The sequence below is a fragment of the Syngnathoides biaculeatus genome, chromosome 10 (assembly GCF_019802595.1).
Source record: "Syngnathoides biaculeatus isolate LvHL_M chromosome 10, ASM1980259v1, whole genome shotgun sequence".
In the NCBI taxonomy this organism is placed as follows: Eukaryota; Metazoa; Chordata; class Actinopteri; order Syngnathiformes; family Syngnathidae; genus Syngnathoides; species Syngnathoides biaculeatus.
Window position 1 is genome coordinate 15999001 of NC_084649.1, and position 6000 is coordinate 16005000.

Sequence of the window (6000 nt, forward strand, 5' to 3'; positions counted from 1 at the left end):
TTCTCCCCCGATTACACTATGAAGGATTCTGGTCATTCCAAATGTCTTCCATTTAAGGATTATGGAGGCCACTGTGCTCTCCGGAACCTTAAAACCAGAAGAAATGTTTTTGTAACCTTGGCCAGATCTTTTCCTTGCCGCAATTCTGTCTCTTGAGCTCTTCAGGCAGTTCCTTTGACCTCGTGATTCTCATTTGCTCTGACAAAGACAGGTGTGAGACTTTCCTCATCAAGTCCAATCAGTATAATCCAGCACAGCTGGACTCTAAGGTGTTAAGGGTTAGGGTTTCTTCCCGTCAATTAGGGGTGCTGTGAGTACATTAATGATTTTTTTTAGGGGGTTTGAATACTTAGTAGGAATACGTACAGGCTAAAACGGCTGAGGTAATCATCGTCTTGCCGTGGGACAAGGAGACCCTACTTTTAGCTCCAATAACAAACGATAAGTAGGGTTAGCTGTGTTGGGGCCAAACGGGCGCTCTTGGATTTCCCACCCTGAGAGATGCTGGAGGTTTCAAAGCCCTCCGCGTTGCACCCGAAAGAGACAAGACCCTTCGGACAAAGAGAGAAAAGGGGCTGCACTTCACAGCCTGTGAAAGGCCGGCCCTCGAACAAAAGAGGCGGCAGATCTTTAGCCTGCATCAGCCATGACAGAACCCCAGCTGACACTCTTTTAACACAGGGTCACCCCTGGGAGAATGGAGGCCATAACCCGTGGGAGCTCCTGACACGCCGTCGGCGCAGCGGCCAAACACTGGCCCGCATGCACCGCGGCGACAAGGTGACGGTCTCCATTGGGGGGGCTCCTCAGAGGACAAGAAGAAGGGGGTGGGGGTGCTGGATGAAGACAAGAGAAAAGACTGAAGGCCACAATGAAAGCGAAACTCTCAGGAACATGCAAGAATAAGCCCACTTGGTGGATGGCAGCCAGACGGGCCCGTCAAGGATGTCATGTCGTGGCTTCATAGAGGTCAGCAGACAGATGGGAATGGAAATGAGCCGCCCCCGAGAGCTCATTTGAATCTGGCCGTTACGTGCTCGTGTACGCACGAGCTCGCCGGCATTCCTTTTTTTTTTTTTTTTTAAATCATTTTTATATATTTATCAATTTTTCATATTTTTATATAAACAATACAATATGTTCCCTTGTGTTTTTTAATTTTTTTTCTTAGTTTTCATGAATTGTAGCTATTTATTTGTATAAGACGTTATGATAGTTAATCCTCCCATAGCGTAGCGCGAGACGTAGTAGTACAGTAGACAACTTTTTTTTTTTTAATTTTGGGCTGGAAACAGTAATATTATTCATCAAACGGTTCCACCTGATCGTATTTTGTCAGTGGAACCTCCCCAAACGTGGAAGTTAATGTTGCAGAAGTAGTAGTAGACTGCTATTTTTCATGAATTCAATAACTTTAATTGCGCCGGATAAATGGAAGCACAAGCCCATGACGCTCACTTGATTGGTTCACACCACGTTTGAGGCTAATTTCTCCCAGTGATTTGAACAATGGCATGAAAAATGGCATAAATTGGCCTCAGCTGAATGGTTTTAATAGCCATGTCATTAAAGAAGGGACTAACTTATGGCCTTCCACGCGAACGTTAATACTTTTGGTCTGAAACTGCTTTGGAAATTGTCTAAATCCAATCCCCAATTTTTCAAGCTTTTAATGCAAATGAGACTAAGTTAACATTCGGAAGAATTAAATACAGTGTTTAACACGTTGGAGCGATTTTTTTTTTTTTTTTTTTTTTTTTTTTTTTTTTTTTTCCCTCACACTCTTTTTTTTGTAACAGGAAAGTCAAAGTTTGGCAATTAAAAATCATAAAATCTTCACATCGAGTGCTGGTTGACTGGATCTCCTCTTTGCTCGCTTTATCACACGGCCATCTGGCCAGCGGGCCGGACTGTGATTGGTCGATTGCAGTGGGGGTTGGTAGAGCGGGCGGCCGCGTTGGTGTCTTTGGGGAAAGGCCGAGGGTCACGGCCCTTTGACAACACATGTCAAGGCCCGGCCCGCAGCCTCCTCTCGCCGGAGCGTTCGGCAACGGACGGCCCGGATGTCGGACGCGATGCGGAACGGACACAATGACTCAGCGCTTTGACCAACTCCCACTCACAACCCCCCCAAAACTGCTCAACAAGCAAACTTACACTCAGTTCAATTGGACCTACTTTCGGCTTCCAGTAGTAGATTTAGAACTAACGACGACATAACTTGCACGTTCTGTTTCAGTTTGTATAGCAAAACATTTGGCAGCAAAAAACTACTCGCAGTCGGGTCTGAATTAAAGTCGGCAGCTGGATTTTACTCAGTGGTAAAATCCAATTTGTTTCCATTGCTTGAGGATGCAGCGACAACAGAACATCGTCTACGGTGGTTGATTTGAAGGTTTTGCCAATCCCATTTGCTCTCTTGTGGTTTCTGTTCTGTTCACTGGTTCAACAGCCAACTGAAAGATTGTCAGGCGTCTGTGCAACTGTCGCATTTACATGGAGCTTTGTTCTATGTGGCTCAAAATGGTCCGAATGAACCCAACTTCTCTTGTGAGTTCCATCTTTTTTGGATTTCTACAGCAGGCCATTTAGACAGCAAACTTGTGGGGCCTGGAAAGGCGGCACCCACGACGCTTTGCTGTCAAGCAGCGAAATCCATCTTGTTGGTAATGCTTCAAGACATAGTGACATGTTTGCGTTCTGTGTACATTGTTATGGTGTGCAGGTTAGGCAAATAGAATCAGGCTTTAATTACTTCATTCAGTACGTCTCCCACTGCTGCTTGCTGTCGAGTATCCATTCATCCATTTTCTCCATCCATCCATCCATTTATCTACCGCTTTTCCGGGTCGGGTCGCAGGGGAAGTCGCTTCAGTAGGGATACCCAGACTTCCCTTTCCCCAGCCACTTCTTCCAGTTCTTCCAGAGGGATCCCGAGGCATTCCCGAGCTAGCCGAGAGACATCGTCTCTCCAGCGTGTCCTGGGTCGTCCTCGGGGTCTCTTTCTGGTGGGATGTGCCCGGAACGCCTCACCATGGAGGCATCCGGGAAGCATCAGAATCAGATGCCCCAGCCACCTCATCTGGCTCCTCTCAATGCAGAGGAGCAGCGGCTTGACACTGAGCCCCTCCCGGATGATTGAGCTTCTCACCCTATCAATAAGAGAGGGCCCGGACATGCTCCGGAGGAAACTCATTTCGGCCGCTTGTACTCACTAGCTGTAGTCACAATCACACCTAGGGGCAATTTACTGTAGAGTGTCCAATTAACGTTGCATGTTTGTGGGATGTGGGAGGAAACCGGAGTGCCCAGAGGAAACTCACGTACGCACGGGGAGAACATACTAACTCCACACAGTCAATCTGGGATTGAACCCGGGACCTCAGAACCGTGAGGCCAACGCTTTACCAGCTGAGCCACAGTGCTGCCCTGCTCTCGAGTAGTAAAAGGCAATTTATGACTTCAACTCCAGTGACAACATAACATTTTTGCACTCTGTTGTATTTTCTATAGCAAGAACTTTAGGCTGGAAACTAGTCGGGTCTGATTTACAGTAATTGGTTCCCTACTGCTGCTCGGTGCCAAGTAGTAAAATCAAATCTATCTCTTCAGGAAAGAGCGACAACATACCAGGTTTATAGTCTGTTGTCATTTTTATGATGATCTGTTTCGGCAGCGAAAACTAGTCGGGCCTGAATTAGCTGCGCTCGCTTCGCTGCCGAGTTGTGAAATCTAATTTGTTTCAATGACTTCGAGGCATTGGGACGGCACATAACTCTTGTGGTTTCCAACTCGTTTTGATTCCTACATCCGCCCATTTAGGCAGCAAACAAGTGAGGCCTGAAAAAGAGGTTTCCCAGTGCAGTAGCGCTATACAATTCGTTTTTACGACTTCAAGATGCAGCCACAACAACGTTTGCATCCTGTTGCAATTTTTAGAGCAATCTGTTTAGGCAGGAAACTAGTCGGGCATGATTTAGCCCCGCCGACTGCTGCTGGTTGTCAAGTTGTTTAGTTAATTAATTAGTCAAACTACTGCTGCTTGTAGCCTAATTGCATCCTCTGCACGCTTGAAGCAATTTGTTTCAAATGCAAAATGTTGTGACGGCACACGGTCACGTTCCGTTCGACTGTTTGCGTTGAGAGACCCAGGGAGAGAAAAATGACCGTGCTAATATCACTTGATGATAATATACAATAATATAATGGGTCTCTACTATCTAAAGGAGTGCTAATTTGACTTAATTGACATTGATCCATCACACCTCCCAGCAATCAAGCTCAGAGCAGACGGGCGAGTTGCGGCTCTTATTAATGAAGGCGGGTGACGTGTGAGGGAGTCTGAGGCGGCCCAATAACGTGGTCTTTTTTTTTTTTTTTTTTTGCCCGGCTTAAGCTTGGTGTGCGAGTCGCCGTCTGGCCTTTGAGCAGCTTGGCCTGTCAGGCTGATGTATGGCAGCAGCGCTGGTGTGCGGTTCCCTGAGGAGCGTGGCCTGTCTGCTAAGTGGGACACGACTGACAGTGAACCGCAGCCAACGCGCACTGGCCCCCTGCCTCGTTGCCCCCCCCTCCCCCGCCCACCCCCCATCCCTCCGTCTTGTGTATAACACACACACTCTGTGAAAGGCTGCCTGCCACACAGTTCACAGTTTTTTAGATGACAAAAAACACACAGGTGCTACATCATCATGTGGTTTGGAACAGTTTTGCCAATCTGGTACTTTGGATTAATTAGTACAGTGGTGCCTTGAGATACAAGTTTTTATTGGTTCCGTAACCACGCTTGGAACTCACGTCACCCCTCTCTTAAATCATCTTTCCCCATTGAAACGAAAGACAATGCCATTAATTTATTCCAGCTTCCCCACAAAAAAAATGACAAAACATTTTGTAACAATTTTTCAACGAGAAAAATAGCACTCTATAATGATGTACAATTTAAAATAATCAAACACTTTGCGCTTCTTTATCATTCACATCATATACATCGTCTGTGCACATAGCGTATCTCAGTAGACTAATAGAAAGTAAATGGAGGGAGGATCCCTCGACGGTCCGATTTATGTTGTGACTGTGTATTCATTCTGGAAACTTTGTTTGGAGCTGAGTTGTTTTGGATTGCTAAAAAAAACAAAACACTTTGGAATAGCATTTATTTCTATTTTTGGTCATTCTATCATTACTATACATTAAATTAGGCTATGTTACATTCTTTTATTATGTTCACAATAGTTGTACAATACTGTAGAGTGCTTTTTGCACGTTTCAATATTAAAGGGGAGGGTAGAGCAAGGGTTTATTTTAGGATTTGGAACGAATTAACAGCATTTCCATTGATTTTAATGGGACAAGTCTATTTCCGATATGGCTGATTTGGATTATTAAGACGGTCACAGAACAAATTCATCTGATAAATCAAAGCACCACTGTATGCGTGTAAAACATTGCATGCTTCCTAATTAGTCCTCTTCTTTCTTCTCTGTTCAGCAACTTTGCTCAGTTTTTGCGCTGAAGGTCGGCCCTCTGATGACGCATCTCCGGGCTGGCGCTGGGACGGCGCCGATGCCCACAGAGATGTCCATTCGTTTGGAGAGTCCCACACAGCAGCTGTGACCGAACCACGCAGCCAGCCGGCCAGTCCCCCAACCAACCGCCCACCCCCGTCTTCTATGCTCTTTTGTTCCCGCTGACCCACGCAGGACGCCATCACGGTGACATCCACACCCACCCATGCGCAGCTTATCCCACCACACACACGCACGCACGCACACACACACACCCACACATACATCCATATCCCAAACCTCATTAAACTCTTAACCCCATCACCACCTTTAAATAGCCTCCACCCCCACTCCCCCTTCCTCATAATCTTGCTCATAAACCATCAGGACTTCATTTATCTTAATGGAGAGGGGGTGTATGTGTGATATAGTATGATAGACATTTCTTACACCCGCAATGATATCAACAAAAATGAACACTGGGCATCCCCCCAGG

The 6000-nt window shown here is 46.1% G+C and overlaps 1 protein-coding gene and 1 long non-coding RNA gene across 3 annotated transcripts in view; one reads left to right on the forward strand and one right to left on the reverse strand.

Annotated features, from left to right (window-relative positions):
* The window catches only part of skib (v-ski avian sarcoma viral oncogene homolog b), a 56291-nt gene that overhangs the window by 47585 nt on the left and 2706 nt on the right, over positions 1–6000 (reverse strand). The window lies entirely within an intron of this gene.
* The window catches only part of LOC133507332 (uncharacterized), a 43743-nt gene that overhangs the window by 36371 nt on the left and 1372 nt on the right, over positions 1–6000 (forward strand). For both annotated transcript variants that reach the window (XR_009796798.1, XR_009796799.1), the window contains one exon: positions 5488–6000. This exon is cut by the window's right edge and continues 1372 nt beyond it. This is a non-coding gene — a long non-coding RNA (uncharacterized LOC133507332). The remainder of the gene's footprint in view (positions 1–5487) is intronic.